Source organism: Pezoporus occidentalis, unplaced genomic scaffold, assembly GCF_034315485.1.
Source record: "Pezoporus occidentalis ecotype Australia unplaced genomic scaffold, CSIRO_AGI_Poc_V1 ctg168, whole genome shotgun sequence".
NCBI lineage: Eukaryota > Metazoa > Chordata > Aves > Psittaciformes > Psittacidae > Pezoporus > Pezoporus occidentalis.
In genome coordinates, this window is record NW_026913510.1 from 920757 (window position 1) to 933662 (window position 12906).

At 42.1% G+C, this 12906-nt stretch overlaps 1 protein-coding gene and 1 long non-coding RNA gene across 5 annotated transcripts in view; one reads left to right on the forward strand and one right to left on the reverse strand.

Annotated features, from left to right (window-relative positions):
* The window catches only part of LOC134161009 (uncharacterized), a 379533-nt gene that overhangs the window by 133394 nt on the left and 233233 nt on the right, over positions 1-12906 (forward strand). The gene's annotated exons all lie outside the window — the stretch shown is intronic.
* CTBP1 (C-terminal binding protein 1) overlaps positions 1-12906 on the reverse strand; it is a 249659-nt gene that overhangs the window by 126927 nt on the left and 109826 nt on the right. The window lies entirely within an intron of this gene.

The following is a 12906-nucleotide window of genomic DNA, read 5'->3' on the forward strand; positions in this document are numbered from 1 at the left end:
TAAACTATTTTATTCAAAACTGTTTAAAGCTATTGTATTTAAAACCAGCTCTGTATGTTTATGGGAGCTGCAGAACACATCTAACAAACATCACACAGAGATACCCACCATAACTCTCCCACACCAGTCCCAGTAACCTGACACAGTATCTTCTTGTGCTATGGAGATCTCCAGCCAGATAAACCTCTGCATTCAAACTTTTTCAGGCAAACTTCAGCTGCATCTGGGCTTGCTTCACCATCAAAAGTGGAATCCCCATCAGACATTTGTATTGCCCTATAGCTCACTCTCACAGCTTCAGGTTTTCAGATGGAACGGTAGAAAACTCAGGCAAAACTGAGAGTAGAAATGGCAGCTTCCCCAAAACTGGAGGGGAACATACAAAATCCAAACCCTTGTTAACAACACTGAAGTAAATTCTATGAAATCCAGCAATTCGTATACAGAGCCCTGACATTTGTAAAAATCTAGAATAACAAACTGTAAAACAAACATCTGTAACATGCAAAGGAGGATGGTTGAGAAAGTACCTGCAATGTCTAAGGGAATTATTTAAGAGTTTTAGCAGAGTATTTAAGAGTCTCTTGTCTGTTTGCTTAACAAAGACTATTTTTAGTTGATAACGTGTAGAACTAGAAGGTATTTGGAAGTCTTTCACTTTGAATTCAATGGGAAGAACTGGTGTTACAGAATAGCATTTCTATTACCAGCCATTTAATTTGAAACCCTTGCATTCATGAAGTATTTACTGCCACAGTACACAAGGCGTAAGTGCATATTTCCAAATATAATCCCCCATCTGATCTATAATTCATATTTTATAAACTCTGTAAGTGCTGTACTAATGCCATTCAGCAACCTGATTTTCTAATTGAATCAAACTATCATCTAGAAATAGTTCTGTGATCTCCACTCCTGCTCGCAACAGACCGCGGAGTTCATCTGAACTGAAATACTATGTCATGAACTTAAGTAGGAAAATGATTTAACATATATTCCCTGTGCTCCCTCCATAGAGAAGCCAGGCTGGATGATTTCTTTCCTTGTATAAACAGCTATATACAAGTCATGGGAGATCCCCTGCACAGAAGTCAGGTCAATGAAGCCTTTGTTTCTCCACGTTCATCCTCTTAATGAGTCCCATCAACAATGTCTTTACCAGTACCCAGTGGCAAAGCTAAAAACGTCTGGTTTCTCTTGCTGACCTCCCCCCCAACAGCGCTAACAGGTAACAAAGCAGAGACTAACTGAAATTGGGTTTTGCTGAAGTGATTTTAACACCTACAGATTTTTATATGAACAAAGGAGCCATTGGCAAACAGCTCTTGAGCAGCAGTTGGAGATGGTTAGGAATTCACAGCCGTAAGAAGAAAATAATGTTTCTATGTTTTGAATGAATTATTGCTTCTTACAAAGAAACAATCTGGAAATTAACAGTATTACATAAAACAGTGGCAACCAGTCAAAAACGTTTGCCAAGTCAAGGTGGTCTAAATGCCACCATGGTGGCAGCACTTGTCACCCAGACTGCCACTCAGGTCCCTGAAGAGGTGACAGACACCACATGATGGTCACCTCTCCCCTCACAAGCACCAGCTACCAGCACAATCATGGCACATCTGGTTGGGATGCTGAAGCTGGCAGCTCATGCCACACAGCAATCACTGAACAGCAACATCTAGAGTTATCTCAGAGATACTCGATGTATCTGTAGCAGGCTACTCTTGCAGCAACATGCAAAATTAGAAAACAAATGTTTTTATAAATGCATCTCAATAATAAATGATTATCTGCTCAACTACTCAATAATACTGCCAAATAGCTCTCACTCTTGAGAATGACAATGTGCAAACAGAAATGTCAACAGTAGACAAAACACCTGGAATGGTTAACAACTACACCTTGACCATGTAACCTGGGTTCAGCAGTAGCAGTCAGTTTTTCTCCTTCTTAGTAGCTGGTGCAGCACAGTGGTTTTGACTTTCATCCTGGGAACAGCACTGATAACACAGATGGTTTTAGTTGTTGTTAAGTCATGTTTACTCTGACCAAGGACTTTGTGAGCCTCATGCCTCTACCAGGGAGGAGGGGAAGCCGGGAGGAAGCAGAGACAGGACACCTGACCCAAACTGACCAAAGAGGTATTCCATACCACAGCACGTCATGCCCAGGATATAACTGGGAGTTAGCCGGAAGGGCTGGTGGACTGCGGGGTTGGATGAGGTATCGGTCAGTGCTTGGTCGGGCTTGGGGGGGGCGAGTGATCGGTCAGCTGGTGCTGAGATGTTGTGTTCTCTTCCCTTGTTATTCCCTTTATCATTATTATCATTGGTGGTAGCAGCACTGATCTGTGTTATACCTTAGTTACTAAACTGTTCTTATCTCAACCCAGGGGAGTTGCATTCTTTTCGATTCTCCTCTCAGTCCCTCCGGGAGTAGGGGGAGGGAAAAGGAGGGGGGAGTGAGAGAGCGACTGCGTGATTTATGGCTTTGTTTAAACCACGACACCCTGAGAAGTGACAGAAAATATACTCAAAGGGATGTTCAAAGAGCTCATTTCTACAGTTGCCCAAGGAAGTTATGAATGCTCCGTCCCTGGTGGTGTTCAAGGCCAGATCAGACAGAGCCTTCGGTGACATGGTCTAGTGTGAGGTGCCCCTGCCCATGGCAGGGGGGGTGGAATTAGATGATCTTAAGATCCTTTCCAACCCTAACTATTCTATGATTCTATGATTCAGCCATTTTGGTCCACATTTAGTCATACTGAAGCATGTGCCTAAACACCTGTCTTAAAAAATACAGTATTTCCTTGTGGGGTTACTGTATTTTTCATTAATACAATTGAGGTCTCTTGTATAAGAGTCCAGTTAATAGGATCAATGAGTGCTGTACAGGCTAAAGCTTTGCAGTTTAATTCCACTGCTGGCTTTCCTTCTGAAAATGCCTCTGCTCTACACACTGCATCATGGTTTGGATTGGAAAGGACCTTAAGATCATTTAGTTCCAAGTCCCTGCCATGAGGCAAGGTCAACTCACCCCAGACCATGTCATCCAAGGCTCTGTCCAGCCTGGCCTTGAACACTACTAGTTCCTTGATGCGTTATTAACACAGTCATTACTTCACCAGTGGGTTGGAAGACTTTTAGACAACTCAGATTTGTGACAACATAGCTGTTAAACAAAAAAAAAAAGATTAAAACATTAATACATAAAATGCTAAAAAGATTAAAACATTAACATGAGAGATGAATCAGTTCCAAACCTCACTACCCAAGTTTTGCTTCACCCAGGCCAAAACCAATGAGGCATTAACAAAGAGTACTACACATCCAACTAAAACATCATGGGTTTTTATTAACTTCCAAATGAATTAACAAACCACCATGACAGGGCTTAGTGTAACCATCATTTTTGCTTTGCAGGAAAGTTATGGGGTTTGGAACTTAAGTCAGCTACATTTGAAGATACCTCCAAAGGAACCGAGTTACACTGTGTCTCCAGAATTCTCTATTCTCTGAAGATTTAAAGCTCAGATAGGTAAAAATCAAAGTTACTAAGCACATCTGCTTTGTAATACAACTCTCATATATTACAGAGTCAAAACACCTCTACACCTAGAGCAGACACACAGTACGACAGCGAGAAGGGGCTGGCACCTCCTTGGCAGCTCTACATCTACATCAGCATCTGTGTTCACCAGTGACCTGTGAAACCACAGACACAAGTGGTTATGGATCCACTGCAGTTGATGTTCCACCCATATTCATTAATTACTGTTACCACAGTCTGTATTTAATTACCTTTTATGAGCAGGAGGCTCAATTAGACGAGTAAAGCTGCTACACCATAACGCTCTGTTTATGCAGATTCTGTTACTATAAATCAGAAAATTAAAGAATGGAGATAGTGCTTATGATTCCTGATTAACGCTTCATAACAAATAACAGCCATTCCCTTTCAATCTTCATCCCCATGTAGCTCATTTCCAAGACCCTCACATAAGTCTCAGAGTCCTGCACGGGTCACTATCAATGCAGCAGTACACTAGCACTCATCCCCACTGACCTGAAAGGGATCTGCGCCCAGATGAAAGACAGAAGTCAACGACAATCCATGTGAACACTAGAGATAATGTTGCCCAAAGCAACCAGTTCATCCTTTGCTGAAGTGCTACTACCATGTTCCAAACCCAAACCTACAGAAAATGAGACTAGCTCATGCTCCTCCATGCTGCAACCCAAATAGATTCAGAAAACTCAGGTTCAATCTCTGCAGCTATAAAGTAAATAGGCAAAAAGACATAAAAGATGGAGAAATGACAGGGAAATCCTTTTTTTCTCTTCACCTGCAGCAAGTTGAATGATTTTAAAGACATTTTTCTGTATTGCATATTTAATGGTTTTAAGGTCTGCCTCAATTCAAGTTTTATTTTTCCTTTGATTAAATGTTTGCCAGTTGTTCGGCTTGTTTTGCACTGTGTCTGCCATAGCACCACTACTGCGCACACTCTTACTGCTCCAAGTTTAATAAAATAAACTACTTTTTGTTTTTCCAAAGTAGAAAAACCAAAGACCTTAATGTTTACCATACGATGGTATCAAATGCAGGGAGGAAAAAGCATCCCTATGCATTGCTTCCCTTTCTGGGAAATTAGGGAAGGAGCACAGCGCGTTTTAGCACAGAGAAAAACAAGTCTTTCCCCAAAAGGCAGAAACTGGGATGTGCCCAGGGTCAAGGCTGCAAAACCCCTGCAAAGGGCGATTGATTTTCCTTCCGGGAGGGAGGGCTGAGCACTCCGCAGCCAGCCATGCCTCCGTCCCCATGGGGTGCTTCTCACCTTCCCAAGCTAAACCCTCTGGGAACACTGAAAGTCATGAATGGTGCTACTGTTCAGGTTTTAATTGGTAGGAAAAGCCTTATTCCCATTTTGGGAAGGGTCAGTTATGAGTAGCACTGGCAACTAAAAGCAATCTCATGACCTGGCATTCTTTAAGACAGCTCTAGTTAAACGCAGTGCTACAATACAGAATGTATTTGCTTATTCCAGCACTGGGCTCAATGGGCACTTTGCAATTCTGAACTGGACTCGCAGATTATTCCTGAAAAAAGGAGAAATCATTAAATCTGTAAAGCTTTCTGTAATTTTATTTTAAATTTAAATGCATATATATTCCCCCCTCATTGTAAAGAAAGCATCCACATCCAAAGTAAGTTATTTTTCACCCACACAGCCATTGCACCTATAATAAAAGGTCACTTATTGCCCCACTTTGTGAACACAAAAGCAGCCTCCAGCTGAATGGGGTCTCCACAAGGGGAACAGATGGGCCAAGTGTAGAACATAGCACTGCTGTATTGACTGGTGATGGAACCGAAATCACATCGCCATGGCAACTCCGCTACTGCCTCCTCCCTCAAGACAACAAGAAATAGCTTACAAGAGGTATTTTAGGAAATCCATAACAAGAGAAAAATTGTGTTTCTTGCTTTCCAATTATTTAAAATGTACCTACAAAAGGTGCTTTCAGGAAACGGGTGAATGGCGTTTCCCTTCATGAAGTGAAAAACAATCTTTGCCTGGGCCGTACAGACTTGCGGCGAATGCCGAGTATCAATCATGCTTCTAAAATATTAACTACAAACTTTATGGTGCTTCCACTAAAAATGCTTACACTGATTTTCTGATGTGTCTGCTTTGGAGAGCGCTGTCTAAAGTGAGGTCTAATGAAAACCAGCCTATTTCTTCTCTGAAAACGGTGTGATCTGATCCAGAGGTGACACCTGCCTGTGATGCTCCTGTCATTGTTCTGTATCACCACTGCATTTAACCAATAGAAAGGCTGAGGACTCCTTTTGCTATGCAAAAAATCCCTTAGAAACAAAAGGGATTGAGACTGCACCAGAACCAAGACCGAACTCCCCGGCACAAGGGAGGTAACAGAAAGTGGGTGAGTGCCAGCGAACTCCCAACTTCTTTTAAGCAGGATATCCTCGAGCTTTTAAACAATAATGAAAGCTTCATCTTAAAATACAGTTCTCTGAAGTGCTTGTTTCCTTCCAATTGAAATTAATTGGGCTTTAATTTTCAGGAGAAGATTCCATCTCTAATTTCAGCCTTGTTTACAGCAATATACGCCACAGAGGCATTAAAGCCGCGATAGATATTATTTACAGAAGGATGGCTCTTTGAATGCAAACTGCTCATTAAAGAGCCCTGGTAAAAACCCTTGCAGAAAGATTAAGAAACTAGTAAACAGATTTGATTTTTATAGCATTACCTCCCAACACCAGGAACATCACCCGAAGCAGTTCCAGCTGTTTCATGTATACTTGAGTAATTTCGGAAACTTTCATTTCTGACGCACCCCTGAAGGGCCCCGCTCAGATTGTGAATGTTTTTGTTTGGGTTGGCAGAAGCCCCTGTACAATCTCTGATTTAATATCAGCTTTAAAGCAATAATAATCATCTCACTCGCATGCCAAACCACCCATGCTGCTGCCGACCTCAGGGGAAGGACCGGCTGTGGGAATGCAGCTCATCAGTTCCCATCGGGTTTCCTTAACTCCCTGCAAATGTGAAGATGCCGTAATGGAGCCTTCCTCACCCCAACCCCTGGGCAGCTGAATGCAGTTGCTTTCCACAATTAAGCAGTCTCAGCACTGGCAGAGGAGGCTGTATCCAGCTGCTGCAATTTCGGGTAAGAACAGCCAGTTTTCGGGCAATGGTCACGAAGTTTCCCAAAGTCAGGTTCAGGAGGCCACACAATTACACCTGGCCGATTGCTTTTCTCGTGTTGTATTCTAAAATGCAGTGGGGATTTCAGTTACAAGCACTGCTGGTAACGTTTGTGGGTTTCCCTCACACCTAGGAAGTGTCACTGTTTAAAATGTACACGATGTTTCTCGGCTTTTGACTGCTTCTTTTTCCTTGAGGCATCAAGCGCTCTCCTTCAAGACGGAGTCAGAAAAGAACAGAACATCTCCACCAGCCCTCTTCTCCCACTTGCCACCAACACAGCTCACCCTTCCTCATCCTTCCTGTTTCCATTTTAACTTCACATTAAAGCATTCCCATTCTTTTCCATGCAGAACCCACAGGATGATGGCTCCTGTCACTGAGAGCTCCTTTTCAGGGAGCTGCAGATGATGGGATCTTTGCTTTCTGCTGCTCAGTAACGTCTGGCTCCATCCCCAAACTCCTGCACACTCAACTCACTGCTCTCACTGCATCAGACATCCCCTGCACACCCCCTCGCACTGATAAACTGAGGGTTTAATCTTAGGGTTAAAAATTACCACCTTGTACCTAGCTTATGATACTTTTGCCTTTTTTGTTTCCTCTTGGAGTACCAAAGTTTCTCTCTTCTGTCTCAGATGACGTTTCCCAGGCCTTTATATCATTCTTCTGCATCTCCTCCAAAACCTTTCCCACCTGATGGAAGGACACCACCCCACGCCCCCTTGGCTCCACTAGAAAAACAGAAGCAATTTAGGTTCATTTTGGCCAGAGCTCTGCAAAGAAAGTCCAGAAGCTCATATTCATCTGCCAAGCCATCCTAAATTTAGAGTCACTGCTTGTCAAAACAACACACCATCTTAGTTATAACATATAGAGACCTTACAGCAGTCCTCCAATACCTAAAAGTCCCCCTCCAGATTCTTGTAGGCCCTTTTTAACAAGGGCATGTAGTTCCAGAACAAGGGGGAATGCCTTTAAACTGACAGAAGGTAGATTCAGAGCAGATATTAGGCAGAAGCTCTTCCCTGTGAGGGTGCTGAGGCGCTGGCACAGGGTGCCCAGAGAAGCTGTGGCTGCCCCATCCCTGGCAGTGTTCAAGGCCAGGTTGGACACAGGGGCTTGGAGCAAGCTGCTCCAGTGGAAAGTGTCCCTGCCTGTGGCAGGGGGCTGGAACTGGGCGAGCTTTAAGGTCCATTCTAACACAAACCAGTCTGTGACTCTATGATATTAAATAATATATTGAATTAACCCCACTAAACCAGATGATCCAGAGCTATCCATGCCTATGGGTCCTTCTCTTCAGTAATTTCCGTCTTTTGCTCAACTACAAACATCACCAATAACATCTTTACAGTTTCTTTCCATATCATGGATAAAAATGTCAACAGGGATTTAGACAAAAAAATGATTCTCTACAGGACTCCGGTTCAAACTGCCCTTAATCCAGTTAATCTTTACAGTGTTCATTTTGTATCATTCTAGTTTTCCAATTAAAATGCTGCATGGTATCAAGTCAAATGTCATCGAGAAACCTAGGTTGTTAAATCAACACTATTATCCTCATTAAAAATAATCCTATAAAAAGAGCCTGCAGTTTGATTTATATACTATAAATCTATGTAGCCTACTGTTAATTTTGTTTCTAGAGTTTCAACCCCCACCATTATTTAACACGTGGCAAGAAAACCAGTAGCAGAGGCAAAAAGAAGCTGTAATCAGCAGAAAATAATTTACACCATGGAGAAAAAATGACTCAAAACCTTCTGAAGCTCAACCTGGGAGTTAAACCAAGCACTACTGACAATATGTGTCCGAGTTGCAGCTATAATGTCATTTTAAGAACACCTCTCTCAACCAGTGACTCCCACCGATGCACCATTCACGCTCCTGTGGCCAAACCAGTCGTTCCAAAGAGGAGGAAGACTTCGCACCCCCTGCAATTATCTTTGGCCTCTTTATTCCCCAGATCCCACCATGCTAATTAAAAATATAAATCAAAACACTAAAATGGGTTCAGACCTGGTGGAGGAAAAGAAAGACACAATAATATTCACATGAGGAAACTCGTTTTGTCATTGTATCGCACCGTGTAAATAGGAAACATAATTAATAGGGACAGGCATGTTAATTTTGGTGCCTTTCAAAACCTGGAGGCAAGGGGAGGAGAAGAGGGAATGACAATATTTGGCAATAGGAAGAAAAACAGTTGCAAATGAGACATTTTTCAACCCCCTTAACTAGCTTTAGTAACAACTGAGCATAAAAATAAACTTATAAACACTTCCGTGTCCTTTAGAGAGCTCAGTTGAAGCAGCATATTTAATCTAAGTCATATGTAACATTAGAACAGTGCTCTTTTTACCCTCAATATGAATTAAGAATATTAAATATGTATGTGAAATAGTAGTCCATGCTGGAATGTCTCCAGAATTAAATTCTTAATAGGAGGTTTTTTCCTCTCTTTTTCATTTCCCCCCCCCCCTTTTTTTTTTACTTCAAGCTGCAAAGATATTCAAAACTAGGTCAAGCTTAAAACACCCAACAAAAGTAACAGGATCTGCAATTTCTTGGATTAATCTTTTTTTCTTTGCCTCTAAATACCTTCCTTTAAAATTTACCATAAAAACAGATTTTCCATTTCCCTCGTGAAAAGGACAAATACAGATGTGGATTTCTCTACCTCCCTGGAATCAGGCATACTCAAAAATAAGGTAACAACTCAAAACAGCTTTCTTCCTACCCTTCCTAGGCATTACTGCTCCAAAAATCACACCTACTATCAAGTAAAGTCACCCAAGTTATATGTCCTCTAGAAACTAACCCACTGCGCAAAACATATAGAACGTCTAAGAGATTAATAGAAATCAGGTATTTTTAGGATGAAATGTGTATAACAACTTCAGCTGGAAAAGAATGCAGGAGATATCTGGTTCAACCCAACCTCCTTCTCAAAACAGGGCTCCGAAACGCAATCTGTACACTGCTCATTTCTGATGATTTGGGAAATGACCATACTGGTCAAGAAGTCCAGGGAATGCCATGAACCTGTAGTACCACCGGTGATAGATGCTGCAACACAAGCAGCTACAAGGCCAAATCCAAGCTGTGGTCAAGGTTTATTAACAGTTAATGACCAAAACAGTCAAGACACGTGAATCCATTTACAGTGTGTAAATAAATCAGCATAGATCAATGTCTCTTTAGCATGGGAGGTTTTACCAGTTGGATGAAACTTCCTTGAGGCATCCAGGAAGTGCTGGGGTTAGACAGGAGGAAAAAGGTAGCAAACTGCTGATAAAGCATCGCACTATCCAGCTGGATCAGACAAACACAGATTTGCAAGAAGACCTAATAAATTAAATGGGGAGCTGGGCAAAAAATGCTGCATTCCTCTACAGGGCTTGGCATCCTCACCCCCAAAACCTAAACCAGTGCTGTGACAAAGCTAGCCGAAGAAAAAGTGTATTGACTTAACAGTACTTGTCTTGAGCTGTGCATTTCTGGTGTTAAAGAAAGGCAGAACTGTACCATGGAGAACCTGTACTGGTTTTTCTTTTCTCTTATATGGTCTGCAAAAATGAATATCAAAATTTCTAAGGGCCTGGTGGACCAGCCATGCTGAAGCTGCTGGATGAGTGCGAAGGGTTAACACTGGACCAAGCGGGAAGGAAGACAACTGCCGTTTCCACATATAAACAGTTATTTCCAAAGAGTGGACCTACATCCAAGAAAGTGCTCAATGACCTCCATTCAAAGGCTCCCATCAGGTTCTTTCTACTGTAAGCGGGTGGGAGTTCAGTGCCTTGGTCCCCTCTTGCAGCCTGAAGGACCAGCAGCAGGAAACTCCTACCACCACCAGCTAAAAAGCCTTTCACAGCAGGACAACCTTCTGTCAGAACCCTTGTTGACAACAACAGATAATCACACTAAATGATGAATGAAAGAAGCAATGACGCCTTTCTGGAAAAGCACCAAAACTGGGGTGAAAAGGTTCATGAAAATATTTCTAATACATCTTTGCAAAAATTATTTATCTACAGCTTATCAATGAACACATCTTGGCATGAAGAATGTACAATTCCAAGAGCATTTGTTATCTTCACCTAATTTACATATATAAAATGTTTATATAATACAGATTTATATAGACCTCATTTTTAATTAGAAAGGCGCAGAACCAAATTAAAAGGGAACAATGGTTAAGATTTAAAATGCAGTTGCTATTCCCCTGCCTCTTGCAGGGGTTTTCCTGACTCATGAGGGAAGCATAAAGCAACCCCCATATTTTATCCACCACAATAACATTGCTGATAAACTGCAGTGACTTTCCAAGGCATTTCCACAGCTCCTCAAATCACTAGGATTCAAATGATAGAATCTCAGAATGGTTTGAGTGGAAGGGACATTAAAGCTCACCCAGTTCCAGCCCCCTGCCACGGGCAGGGACACCTTCTACTAGTGTAGGTTGCTCCAAGCCCCATTCAACCTGGCCTTGAACACTGCCAGGGATGGGGCAGCCACAGCTTCTCTGGACTCCCTATGCCAGTGCCCCACCACCCTCATAGCAAAGGCGATATTCCCTCTCACTGCAACCTGGTTTGCTTGAAGAAAGTTACACTGCGGTTGCACAATGCTTCTTTAAGCCATGGAAGCCCAGACAAAACTTCATTTATTGGTACCCAAATCCCCATCAAAATCACTGACATTCAGAGCTTTCCTCACAACCAGCCCCACAATTTACAAGCCCACACCACTTCGTAAAGATATGGGACAAGATATTTATTGCAACCCATCCAAAGTTTCTTGACTGTTGATCCAGTATCTGCTTCCCATAGTCTGCTGAACATTTACATAAGACGATTGCTTTTAATCTTTATATATTTGCTTTAGACGTGCCCTGACAACCACATAGAAAAGTGGCATTTTCCTGACAAAATGAGTCATTTGCCTTCTACCACTAAGTTGCAGATCTTTGTTACTGAAATAGAAAGGCTAGAACATGCCCTAAGAAGTCTCTTTCTCCACTTTGAAATCACATGGAGCAGATATACTCAATTTGAAAATCCTGTGATAAAAAGGAAGTGACACGGTTTCCAGAAGCATGGGCTCATAATGTGAACAACATATTGTGACGACTGGAGTGCAAGAGATATAATACAGCGTGGAATTGCTGAGAAAACCTTTTTGTCACTCTGATTTAACGATAAATTTCATGTGCCTTCTCTTGGTTGGAGGAAAGGAACAGAAACAAAATGAAAACAGTGTCCCGACGTGTTAGCATTAAACATCTCTTTGAAGAAATAAACTTCATCTCTTTTATTGTTACATAAAGGTCTATTTTCAGCCTGCACAAGTTGGGGGGGAGGAAATAACCAGGAGAAATCTTTTTAAGGAAGAACAGACTTTGATTCCCAGCCCTATATTCCAGCTTCTGCCACCTTTTCTTGGCAAATGGTGATTAGTGCAGAACTCCTCATCCAAAACATCTGCCACAGCCGCCTCCTCTTCCAATTTCTTGTGCCCTTTCACATCATTAACCTCTTCTGGTTTCTTTCAGCCTTGACTTTCCCAAGGCTAACCCTTCCTATTTCTATTTTATTTCTGATATCCCTCCCTTTCCAGAAACGACTCCTTCTCCTCCAACACCCACTGAGGTTCAGATATTGACATCCTGCTTTTTCTCTGCCCATCCTGTTCCTTGATGTGAGCAAACTCCACCACCTTTATGCTGACAGCTCAAACTCCTCAAGATGAAACTAATAGTGATTTCTGCAGAGGTACAGAATGTGCATTCAATAGGACTACAGCAGAACCATCACTTCGCTCTCCGTCCTTCCCCTGAGACTTCAGCAGTCTCCAATTATTCCTCTCAGCAGATAATGCCATCAGGCCACAGCAGAGCATCATCAGAAATCTGTTTCCTGCTCTTCCTGGAAATTTTTGGCTACATGCAAGTTGTGCAACTTTTACTTTGCAAAGTAAAGGAATAAAACTGATGAGGAACACAATTCATTCTTATGACCTTGAAGTCATCTACCTTATGTTTTCCCAATGGCCTTTATTCCAACCAGGTTCCTCCACCAAGCCAAATACGGTTCCTTGGCTGGTTTCTTCCCTTACTCTTTTCATTTCTCTCTCTTTAAACCCCTGAAATTTAACTGGCCTTA